The following is a 13,618-nucleotide window of genomic DNA, read 5'->3' as shown; positions in this document are numbered from 1 at the left end:
TTAACAGATTTGACTGATGAGTCAAATCATCTTATGCATGCAATTCTGTAATGGCCCATTTATGTGCATGTAAGTTTATATATGCACATGCCATTGTAAAATTGCTGAAAGCATTGCTCTAAAAAAATTAAACGTGTACCTTATATGCATCCCATCTGAGAGGTAAAATAGGCTTTTTTTATTCCAGAAAGTCATTTATCTGTTTATTTATTCATCATTATCATTTATTTATGATATTTTTACCACAAAAAAGTGGTACACATCTGATCTTTCTTACACGGCATGATCTGAAAACACATACAGCTCAACAGAGAAGGTCCTGGACACAGGCCCTGAGTTTTTGAGCTTAATCACAGGAGCCAGAAATTGGTGTCCTTGAGTGTTTCTTCTCGTTTGATGTATGATGACTTTAAAGGTTATCTTCACTGCTTCTAGTCTTGCCAGCCATTTCGCTCTCATAGCAACAGTTAGCCTTATACACAAACATTGTCAGTGAAGGCCGGACAAGACAGTGTTACTTCATATCACAGAGGGTAGCTCTTGCCAGAAATTTGGAGAAAACATGAGAAGCCACTCCTTTTCATAACAAGTGTTTTGATCAAATGACTGTAGAACACAGAGATGCCTTGGGTCCATTCTTATCTGGGGTGCGTTTCCCGATAGCGATTGTTCTTAGGGATTTAAGAACAACTTTAAGAACGACTTAACTTTAAGAACGCCATTTTTCCGACTGTTTCCAGAAGCCACTCTTAAGTCTCCATACTTACGAAGGACCTTTAAGTAGCACTTTGGTGGCTCCGCCCCCGTGTCTGTGAGGTTTAAGGCAAAGCCAGATGAAAACTAGACCACCGATTTATATACAGTTCTTCATTATTAAGCCACAAAGGTATAATTTTGTATGATATAAAAAGCCAAATAAAATATATTTACTTATTTGTTTACTACTACGACTGTCAGACTGGGGAAAACCGTTAATTTAATCCATATGTGTGTGATATGTGTGAATAAAAATTATATTTGTAGGTAATTGTAACTTTTTCTTCACGTGAATACGATTATTTCAACCATATAATAAACCCAAATACTATGAATAAATATGCGCAGGTTAATAAATTAATTTAAATAGTCTGGAATTTAGTCTTTTTTTTATTGTTTATTTTTTTATAAATACGTATGCTGAATGCATCTTTAAATGCATTTTTTTAAGGATCAAAAGCGGCCTCTTTCGTTTTTGAGTCAGAACTGCACGTGGATTCCACGTTAAGAAGAACTTAGTTATTTACGAGTGGGTCAGACCACTCGTAAAGTTACGAACGAGTTTAAGTACTACGTTAGTTACGAAGGCTTTCGGGAAACGCTCGTAATTTTAAGATTGTTCGTAAGTACGAAGTTACGAAGTACTTAGCGTTAAGAACGTTTTGGGAAACGCACCCCTGGTCTATATAATTTAAGCCAAAATTGTCTGCAATGTTGCCAGATCATGCATGTCTCGGACTACCTTCACTGAACCTACGGCGCAGAAGAAAAATGTGTATTTCCTCTAAATTTCCAGTTTCTCCATGAAGTGTTATATTTTAATAGTGAAAGCGCAGTTCAGGAAAGTTTTATTACAAGTCAGCTTCTCCATGTAATGAACGGAAAGGGCGTGACGCAGGTCCTGCAGACGTCTGGTCTGTTCCAGCCAAGGTTGTCAATCACTTAATTCCTGGGTGTTATCCCACCTTCTTATGATATAGCAGAATATCGTTTTAAAAACATTAAATATGTGCCAATATAAGCAACCAGAAAAGTAACTGTTGGAATAAGATACTGGAGATGGAAAGACAATTTAAAGAAGGAAAATTTTCTGTTTTGTCACTGAAACATACAGGGGTTTGTGGAGCTACACACCATATTAGTTTCTCTTTTGAGGGACATTGCACTCTTCATGCTTTCAACAATCATTGTTGTTGGATGATCAAGAAAATAAATGTATTGCTGCTTCAACTTAAACTTGCACTTTCTATTCATTCTTCCGTTCTTGCAAAAAAAAAAATGATGCTGGAAAAATAAAGTCATAAAGCATACTCTGACTTGACATGACTTTAGCCTGCCATCATTTTGCACACTGTGACCATCCTGTAACCAGTTAACCGAGATACATCTCAATTTGTCCGGCGCTCAGGCCTCGGCTGCAGCCGGAAGTGTTGGCCTAGGAGTAGGACATGGATAAGCAGAGGCAGCAGAGCTTGTTAAATTGATGAGTTGAGATGTGCTCTTACTTCACCATCTGGAATTCTAGTCTAGAGTTCTGCTGAAAGCTGCTGACCTGGGACTCAACTCTTCAACCCGTGGAAGAGCAGCAAGAAAAAAAGCCTGTCATGTCGGCAGAAGTCACTGTGTCAATGCTCTTTATCTTCCCATCAAACTGAAGAGGCTGGAATAAAGTCCTGGAGCAGGCCTTGCAATACAACAAGGCAGAGTTCCAAAGCAATATTGAGTGGAAGTGGTTAGCTTTCATAGTTTTGGCTTGAACCAACATTTATGTTGTGTACTCCTTGTTGTATACTTTTTTTAGATTTTGTTTTCATTTCTAACAACATTAAATTCTATAAACATATTCTAAACATCAACTTCTTTTTTACAGTTGTGTTTAGAAATTTATGAAAAGGGAAAATTTAATTTTAGAATCTTTATTTTGATCCTGAGTATTCCCATATGGCAGTTTGAATATGTTTTATATGTTAAATTCTTCAAAGTAGCACCTCTTGCTTAGATGACAGTTTTGCACATTTTGGCTGGATTTTTTTCAGTCAGCTTTATGAGGTAGAGTCACCTGGAATTCAGGCTTTCAGTTAACAGCTGTGCTGAACTCGTCAAGAATTAATTACTTGAACTTTACATCAATGGAAAAGTTGAGGTAGTCGGTATACAGTGAATAGCTCTATTTGAGCAATGTTCTAATCCATATTATGGCAAGAACTAAGAAATGAAATGTCAATCAATCAGAAACATCTCAAGTGCAGTGGCAAAGACCATCAAAAACATTATGATAAAACTGGCTCTTATCAAAGATAAGACCAAAATTCTGTTGTACAGCTGTCGCTTTATCAGCTTTGGATAATTCTTGCTAATGCTAACACAAAGGTGTCAAAACTGCTTCAATTAACAGATACCTCTGATGTTTTGTAAGGCCCATATTCTGGCTAAGGGGAGGAAACCTTAAATAAGTAACTTCAATGTAACAGTTTCTTGAGCAAATATTGTTATTAGCAAAGTGTTGATAGTGAGTGATCACTAGATCTCACATTATCTTCCGCTCTCTCTTAAACTCCCTCAAGGGCTCGCTCGTATACACATGCACACACAAATACAGACTGCTTGCTATTTCTGCTCTTAAAAGGACCATAGGTTGCGCTGGGTTGTCCCAGGAGCTCAAAGGCATTCTGTCGACATGTAATGCTGCATTTCAAAAACAACAGCGCAGGAAAAAGAATGGCTCCCCTGCTTGATGAAATGCATTTTTTTCCACTTCACAAACAACAAATTATCTTAAAATAAAACCGTGGCTGACTTTTGGCCAAGTGCTCTCCAGTCCTAAGGTAAACAGAGTGGTCCAACTGACCTTAAAAATATGTTGTTTTGCTGAACCCCAATGCTGCATCAAAGGGATCTGTCTTTTAAGAAGGATCACAAGCACAAGCGTCACTGGAGCAGCAGGCCCAGCGATAGCCCTAAGACCAATAAGACCACTGACGTCAGTCTGATGGATGTTCCTCTGGAGTCCTAGCAGAGCTCTTAAAGGAAATGAAAGTTGTTGTTGTTCACCCGTGACAACAGTACGGCTCAGTTTGAACATGCATGTGGTGACCAAGGTGAGTGCTTCTCACTCTGAGCTACGATTTATTGTAAACATGAGAATAGCTGTGATTAAAACTAGCAAGCAAGTAATAAAGTGGTCAGCTGTGTTAAGAGCGGACAAAACATGTTATTAAGATGGCAGTTTGAGGAAAACATGATACAAAAACCCTGTGAACTACAGATGTGTGGTCAAATGAATCATCCTTGTACTTATCAGTAGCAGCTTTGGCAAATCGTAGTCAATGTAGCATTGTTTCATGTGAAAAAAAAATCTGCTGACCATTCCCTCTGTTCGTATTCGCTGTAAACTCGTACATACAAGTACACACACACACCCAGCACGCTGAAAAACCCTGATCAGCACCCACTGTTTTATGTTAGCCGCCTATCTCGATACCTGTCAAAGTCAATGGCTGCAAACGGACAGAGCAGATAAAGAACAGACTGATAGGCCGGCAGAAACAAATGAAGAGCGTTTTTGTTGAACGGTTGAAGCTCACAGGCCTTGCTCACTCCCAACTGCTGATAGTGAGGAGTCACCATCCACTGGCTGGCCTAGCATGGCTGGAAAAAAGAAAAAAAAGAACAGTGCAGGTGTCTGGAGGAGCATCCACGTCAGGGAGTCAGGAGACTGATACAGTCATCACCACAGAAACAGAGAGAGAGAGAGAGAGAGAGAGAGAGAGAGAGAGCCTTGAACTAAAGATACCTTTATAGTAACACAACCAAGGATTACATCACAAGTGATCCTGTGGGCTTGATCTACATAGCTTCTTTAAAAAATTTCGAAAACCTTCACTTAAAAAAATACACACAAAGGAAGTTGTCTATGTCAAAACATGGTAATACACTGAAAAGTTATCCAGTAGTCATTGGAGTATATCAAACTCGGGGGATAGCTTGGAAATGCCTACACTTGTACTAGTTGTGAGGTGTTATCTATTAAGTGAGTTGCGTGGGCATTTAACATTCATCAATCTACAGTGTCATGTGTGTACTAGGAATACATCAAAGAAGGCATTACCACCCAAAGTGAAGTGGGTGGAAATGAGCATGACCAGCACTGTCAGAATGAATATAATCTAGCCAACTGCAATTTCTCTGCAATTAGTTTTTTCACCTCATGAAACATATATGTCCAGTGTTGTTGTTTTTACAAGGATTTAAATATTTAACATAATTAGTATTTATTGTCATGTGCACAGTAAGGAAACAAGTTTCCTTGTACAATGCAATTCTTTCTTTGATCAGCAAGTAAGTCACAAAGCCCAAAAAAGAAGAAAATAAATGGCATAACAAAAGTATTTGAGGACCATAAGACACTAGAGGGTTGTAATTTTCAATTTGCAATTTTCAAAGTTTTAAACATAAAAAAATGGGAATTAAAAAATCAGGGGAATTGTGCTGGTAAAAATATTTTTTTAAGGAAAAAAAGTGATGCTGCATTGAGTCTACATACATATTAGCAAAGGCATGGGCTTGTCTTCACCCATCAGTGTCAGAAACATTACAAGTGATATGGGGAGTCCAATTAAATGGGAAAGGAAAAAAAACAAAAAAAAAACAAGAAGAATAATACTCTTGAAATACAAGCAAATACCTGGCTTAGTTTGACCAAGGCTAAATAAAATGTTGACAGACCTGATAAAAAACTGTAAATGCAAGATTATCCTAATTAAATGCAAAAGGACTTTCATAGCTAGCTACAAAAAGCGATTACAAAATATTATTCCTGCCAAAAGTGGTGTCACTAACTCTTGGCTCTGTACGGTGTTCAAATTTTGGCACAAGTTACACTGATGACAGATTTTTTTATGTGATGAAAAACATTAACTGTGCTTCAGTGCCTCGTTTTTGTTTTTTTTTTTGCATTTTTGATGCATTTTTAGTTTAAATATACAAGTCTAGTTCACTATTTAGCCAAGAGTGCATACCCTTTCACACTTAACATTCACATTTAAAGTTCAATCACTTTATTATTCAGAACCGACATACAATTGCTTTACCATTCAACACCCATAAAACATACATGTCACATATGACCTTATGTCCTATAAAATTGAATCCCCCACTTGAAGGAGATATTGCAGAACCAGGCATTTACAATAGCATGAAAAACGTTAGTTATAAAAGTAATTATTTATTCACATCATTAATAACACTGCGACACACTAACTACTGCATCACCTGAAAATATATTGAAACAGCAGCGGCCCATTTCGACACCGTTTTGGTAAGGGTTTGCTGTTCTGTCCCAACTTTAACCATTTGCCTTGAGTTATCATCTAGCTCTTTGACTGGGACTTGGCTTTGCTGCTCTGAGGAGATGCTCTTAAAACAACATGTGCAGGTGGTAGTAGATTTGTGAAGAATGGTAGATAAGGCGAAGCCCGAGAATCGTCTGAGATTCACTGAAGTATTTAAAACACTGGCTCGCCTTCAAACGGCTGAATGGAGAGAAATTCAACCGTTTGAGCGGATGTGGGACGGATTCCAGCATTACTTAAACACAGAGCATCTTGGAGGGAGCAGGCAGAAGGGTATCAGAGTGGTACCACCAGCTGCAGAACCATTAATTAATGCTCTTTGGTATGCTTGCAGGGCAAAAAAACCTTGAACACGTGTGGGAATAAAAACACTCGGCACTAGGCTTAATTAGAACACACAAGGACACCAAGTACCACAGCCATATTTTAGATTGGGTAGCACTGAGTGCCTCCTTTCATCTGACACCATTTTACTCCAACTGAAACAGTCATTATCTATTACTCCTATACATAACATTCTACATATACTATTGTTTTTAGTGCTCAGTGATAGTTTTGGATGGCAGACACATTGGTGTAGCTTCGCACACTTTGTTCTCCAAATAGTACACAATGGAACACTTAGAGAAATAGAGGCCTTGTATAATAAAAACTGAGACTTCTGTATCCTAAGCACACGCTATCAATCTTGCGAGATGAAATTTTTCAGTCTCCACTTGAGTTTATGGGGAGGAAAAACTTTGGAGAGGCTGGCCGGGCTCCAGCAGAGAGCAGAAATTATGTTTGGTCGGGACATTTCTTCAAAGATAGTATCTCTATGTTCGAACGCCACGGCATCAGTTGAGCAGGAATCGAATACCAGGCCTACAAATCACAGCCGAGTGCTTATCTTCTGCCAGATCCCAAGGGCTGAACTCCACGGCTGAGCAACATGTCAGGCCCTGAAACGGCGGCGGGATCAGAATCTGGAAATAATAAATGCAGAGGACGGATTGCTTTGATAAAAAGACAAAAAAGTTACTGTGTTTATACTGAGAATAGCAGCACCAAGGACAAGAGGTCACTGTGGTGCACGGTGTCAAGCCATTGCTCAGACACTGATAGGAAGCCGCTGTGATGTTTTTATGTTAGTGACTCAACCAACCATACCACAGTTGCAGGTGAGAGTGCTGAAACTATTATTATTTCATGCCAACCTTTAACCAACACAGCTAATGTCTCAGCACTATTCAAGGAGACGTTTGGTTCCCCCACGTCATCAGCATGTTCTTAACACTTGACACCATCTTTAAAGCTCAGCAGTTAAAAGTGCTAATAGCCACGTTTTAGTGCAGCAAGGTTTATAAGTTCTTGCCTTGCCAGATCATTTGGCAACAAAACTAACAAGAGTACAGTTACTTGAAGAGAGATGTCTCTGGCGGTGTCTGGGTTCACTGGCTGGTCAGCCCATGAGGGGCTTTCCACAGGGAAGACATAGCTGGATGATATCATTATACCATACTTAAAACCTCAATCAGGAATTGTAGGAGCAGGACTACGCCAGGACCAGGACTAATGCTGGGTTTACTTACATAGAAGCCTGTATATGCTTACCTAATGTATGTTTTAGTGACTTTATTATATTAATCCGTCAATTGCAACTAGAATTTTTTACTTTTAATTAAAAAAGCCACTTTTATATATTGTGCAACCCTCAATCAGGTACAATAGGTATAATATTGAAAATGCAAAAAAACTCATTACTAGTCCTTTTCTCCAACTTGTGCCTATATATACATATGCATACATACATATAATTACTGTCTAGAATAAAAACATGTAAGAAACACTTTTTTCTTATTTACATTTTCCATATTATTTTAACCTTTTACTGATTTAGGGTTGTAGTATTGTGCTAACTGCATTGCTTGTGTTCTATCATTAAAATTCCCTAGTCATGTTTAAATGCTGACGTGTTAAAATAAAAAACATCTAGTTTGTTTTAAAGGAACTGTTCCAATAAGCCAGATAAAATTGTTTTTAAAATGCAGCTTAAGACTTTATCATGTCTAATGCTGGCTTTAAAAGAGACCTCTTGGCCTTCGAACCGTCACTATCGTTTTCTTTCAGCTGGGGAACATGGTGAGAGAGTCAGTGAAAGCTCACTATATAAACACCACTCGGTGACTAGAAAGTGATCCATCAATGTGCACTGCCATTGTAATGCACCTAAGACTGATTAAGTCAAAGGCAGCTAAATCATCTGAATTCCTGCTGTGCCTTGGCCCGGCTTGCTCTCCAGATTAAGATGAAAAGGCCAGCACATTCCTTGTTTGATAATTAATGATGTATCTGTAACTGATGATTGTCTAATCCATGAACAGAGATTTTACCTTAGAAGTAATAATCACAACTGACTACTCTATATTGTGGAGATACAGTACTGTAGTATTTTTTTATCAATTCTGCTCAAATTACGATCAAAACTTACAAGATGTTTACAAAAAAGTCAACAATGCAGAGGCTTAAACTTACTATCAGTACAGTCATAACGGAAGTATAAAAAACAAGCAGGAAAAAGACTCCATTGTTGTTATCGCTAAAGAAAGAAAAATGGAAAAATGTAGGCAGTGGCACCATGAAGCCAGGAATGGGAATGATTTCAATCTAATGACCTCTGATCTCATTTTTCCTTCAATCTGACAGGTCATTAAAGGGTGCACTGCTGGTCGTTAATCTACCAGTAAGGGATAAATACACATCAGTGTTTCCCGCTGAAAATCTGAGAAGCTGATTTACAGACAAAATTCCACTCACCAAAAAAGTCACTTCTTTATATGGCAACTATGACAACAAAACATGGTATTTCTGTGGAAAGATCAATCAGGAAAAAAGAACCAATTAGAAAACAGAGTGGAAAACATAAAGCCTGCAGACTGGTCTGGAGAGAGAGACTAGCTGCTGTAAAAATTCATAAGTCTCTCAACAGATGATAGATTGGCTCTTATTAGCTGATGGAGGAAGGCAAAAGCAAACAAAGCCATGATGAACAGGCTCCAACTCCAGTCAGCTGCGCACAAGCCAGTAGAGGAAGAATGAATGTTAATGAAACATTGGCTTTGTAAGATACAGGGTGAAAATATGATGGAATTGCCTACTCTATAGCAGTATAACCCAGGATCTTGAGGTAAAAAAGACTATGATCAGTCAGATAATGAAAAAGGCATGGGGCGTGTCCAATTAATTGCATACAACTAATAAATAATACAATCTATTTTTTGAGCATGAAGAATGTAAAATAGATAGGTGGCTAAACCTGCTAAATCTGCTTTTAGTCACAATGGAGAAGCACGAGGTTATAGCTGTTTACTACCTCAGCAGGAACCATGACAGAAATAATAAAAAAATAAAACAGAAACCCAAAGTTTGACCTTACACTGATTTAATTTATCTACGAATGAGATTTTATATTGCCATGAAGGCGATTTGTGCTCGCATTTGCAGGTTCAGTGTCCTCAACCTGACAACCAATTTGAGCTTTGCGTCAGGGGAGGAAGGGACAATACAATGAACTCTTTCCAGTATTTTAATATTAGATTGAAATTGCGATTTTATATGTATGCTGTCATCTGGTACAAATTGTTTCTTTAAGAATTATATATAGTGTATAGCTTATAGTGATAGTACTATATTGCATAATACACATTTGAGAAACAGCCATGATTTCTTGGCCATCTAACTAAACTGAAGTGTAGAGAATGATTTAAAGGATTTAATTATTTTGTTAAGGGGACATTTTTTACAAACTGCCTCATTCAAGTGTTAAACAAAGCAAAATGCTAACAAAAAAATGGAAATGCTTGAAAAAAGGGGTTTAAGACATTTAGAACATCTGAGAGGTTCCCATCATGAGTGAGAAGCAGTCACTGGGTGAGATTAATGATGCACATCATTGGGGCCTCATGTAGCAGCCTCCATATCTGTCTCATTCCCTCTGGCTAACAGATACACCCATCACTTAAGTATCAAAAACAATGTGGCAGAAACAACAGAAGCTTTCACTCATGGGTAAATGCTGACAAAGCTGTGAGCTTACAATCATTCTACATTAAAATATACTAGCTATACTAGCTACACTGATAAATAAAAGGTAAAAAAAGATCATTTTGGTGTTATCACATATAGATCAAATATGGTATTAAAGTGTTTAATGCTTTTGTGAACCTGTACAAGAAAATTGATATTAGATATTAAGATTAAGATTCAACAAACAGGGACTGTCCAGAAAGTACAAAATACCCAAGTGACAGAAATCCTCTGAAAGAGAGAGAAAAAAGGAAAAATGTAGTACTTACAACAGCAAAACGCCAGCCATCTCTCTAACCCTATAAAAGTTTGTAACTAAATACATTTGTTGCTTAATGCATCTCAGCATGTCGTTCATCAGCTGTGATATAGTGTGCTTGGAGAGCACAGTGAGGTGGAGGGCAGGCTCAGAACGGAGATCACGGGCATGGCAGTTTTACAAGATCCCCTGGAGTGCACAAGCGCTCTTCATCATCCAGCTGGGACGTCCCGCTGTGCAAGACTTATAGCCCAACACTTCTACAGGGACATGGCTAATGCAGGACAGCATGTGGGTTAAGACAGGGCTTTGGGGTCCTCTTCTTTTCAGAAACAGCTGAAATGGTTCATCCTTTATGGAGTGCACATTGCTGCTGATACAGATATATAGGTAGCGGTGACATGCCTCACATATGGAGGAGTAACATGTACTCATGTGATGGTTCCTAACCTCTGCAGAATTAGAAACGTATGGGGCTCGCATGGTGGTCCTAAAGGAGTATAATTCAATCAAAAGGGTCGTGCCACCCTAACGTTCACATTTTTCGCTGTATGGAGACACTAGAGTAACGGGAAGACTTATAGAGGGACTGGTCAGAACTGTGGGTTAAGGCTAATTTAGGGGCATATAAATGATGTGGACGGTGAACTTTAAACTGTGGTGACCTTTGACAGTAGTGGGCAGGCAGGGATTACCTTCTCGTCTCTCTGTGAGAGGTAAGATGAGAAGGCCAGTATGGAGGTGATTCACAGCACTGTGATGGAGAGGAAGACTTTACTCATTCATTTAAAAAGACAGGGCTGGGTGGGAGGGGGTAGCTTGCTAAAAGTGGTTAAGAGACTAATTCATATAAGTGATTGTTTGGGTTTTGATTCAGGATTGGGTACATTTGACTGAATTAACTTTCTTAATATAAATAATTAATTATAAGCAGCAGTACCTGAGATTTTTTTTCTTTTACATTGAAAGCAGCACTATTATTGAGAATGGACAAAATATTCTAATTAATACTATCAGTGTCCTGGCCACCCTTGCAATGCCTAATATATTACTTAAAAAAAAAATAGGTGGATAAATAGGATAAATAGGTGCATTTGTTGGATATGTTCTGTACATTTTGACAGCATTGTTACTTCAAATTCAACTGTTCATTATTTCTACATTAATCATTCTAAAGACTAAGCCTCATTTGCCAACTGTTTTTACCCATTCTTATGTTTATTTCAGTTTAACTAGTTTTGTTTTACCAGTTAGAAATGCTCAGGCAATTCAAGCTACATAATAATATAATTTTCTTTTTTTTTTTAAACTTAAACAGTAATGTTCCTAAGTGATGCTAGGGCAAAATATCCTAATTAATGGCATGAATGTGCTTCTGCTACCATCCATGCAAAGCCAAAAATATTATTCTAAAAACAGGGTGCCTGGTGGTCCCAGCACCTTTTTCTGGATATAATAGCCGTTGCTTGTTACCTGAACAACCATGGTGCTGCTAATGGTGCTGATACAAGAGCTACTGCCAAAATAGAGATATCAGAACAGCAAACTCAATCTTCATCTGCTTATTGTTAAACCAAAGAAATGCAGATTTTAAACTGAACAGAACTGGCGAGATAAAAGAGAGAACATCAGAGTCCTCGCTAAAATCACCAGATTCATTTACTGTGAAAAGAGACGTGTTTTCTTCTACATGCTTAAGAGCACTTACACATTCTCACCAAAAACTTATGGACTACCACTTTAACTTAAATGTTTTTTGTGAACAACACACATTTAGATTTGTGTAGTGCCACAAAATAGATATATTTTTTCTGTTGCCTGTCAAAACCAAACAGTATGATTTTATTAGATAAGAAGTAATTTGCATTTACACTTAAAAACTAAACCTTATAACACATTACAAGTTTCAATAACATTAAAGAACTGTATCAACTACAACAGTGCATTTCCTGAAGGAAAGCACAATGATGCACAATGATAAATGGTATGATATAAAATGATATGTGGTTGCTTAGGTGGTAATAAGTTGGTTAATAATAAGTGGTTGGTTAAGTATTGCTTCACACAAGAACATGGACAATTATTTGTATCTCATTCAGTGCATTAGATATAAGATATCTAATCTGTATTGTTTACTGTGACGTGTGACGATCTACTACCAATATGATTCATTCATACTAATACTTTTTCTTTTGTTTTTTCAACAGACAAACATCTTGTTTTCTTAAGATCTGGTTAAGCACTATTTTTTTCCATGCTCAAAGGCAACCTAATCAGCATATCCGCTAGCATGGCCTCCGGTCCCCTCTGCTCCCTCCCTTGTCTGCAGTGGGTGTTATTCTAGTGTTAAATGAACGCTCAGGGTCCAGTGAAGCCCATGAGAGCCAGGCTAATTTGCTGTGGCAGTCAGGACATAGTGATGGAATGTGAATGTCAGCAGGCTCTTTATTTACGCACTATATAAAACCGACTAGTAATTAACACCAGGGTCCCTCCCGCGCTCAAGTGTAATTGACTGTTTCAAAGGACCGCCACTTCATATTCCAGAGTGTGTATTAAAATTACGCTTTCCATATTGCCTACTCCCTTTAAGGATAAGGGTCAGCACTGCTGGCACACACACTCAAACACATCAGATTTCTTTATGACGACATTAACATTTTGACATATTAATAATGAGTAAGTGTATTAAGCTGGACCGGAGAGGGACCTAGTGCCATCCTCAAAAGGTACGCATTTTCTTTCTGCTTTGTGGTTTTATTTCTGTTGAGGAGAATGCTTTAGTTGGGCACTTTAAAGTCTTTAATTTGAAAAAGAACTGCATGTAATTCATACAACGCTTGAATGTGATTACATGCATGAATCAGCTTAATTTCAGCAGAATAAAAGGAAACAAAAAATCCAAATAATTCTTCAAAATAAAATGATAACTTAATTAAATGAGGTACCCAAAAATGATCACAGAAATACTACATACCTTTATTTTTTCTAACATACGTTTTATGTCTGTTTTAAAAGTGCCTATTTTTAATGTTTTAGATGTCCACATGCCTCAATAAAAGAACTACCCACTTGACCAGCAGTGGCACACAGAACAACATATTTGTCAACTACACTGCCCTAACATGTGTCCATATGGTCTAATCAGCCACCTAAGAGGGAACATAAAGTTAATGAGAGAATCATT

At 37.8% G+C, this 13,618-nt stretch overlaps 1 long non-coding RNA gene across 1 annotated transcript in view; it reads right to left on the bottom strand.

Moving 5' to 3' along the window:
* Window positions 1-13,618, bottom strand: part of LOC125804712 (uncharacterized) — a 162,574-nt gene that overhangs the window by 28,913 nt on the left and 120,043 nt on the right. The window lies entirely within an intron of this gene.

The sequence above is a fragment of the Astyanax mexicanus genome, chromosome 10 (assembly GCF_023375975.1).
Source record: "Astyanax mexicanus isolate ESR-SI-001 chromosome 10, AstMex3_surface, whole genome shotgun sequence".
Classification (NCBI taxonomy): Eukaryota; Metazoa; Chordata; class Actinopteri; order Characiformes; family Acestrorhamphidae; genus Astyanax; species Astyanax mexicanus.
Note: the sequence above shows the minus strand (reverse complement) of the source record. Positions and strands in the feature narration are given on the sequence as shown.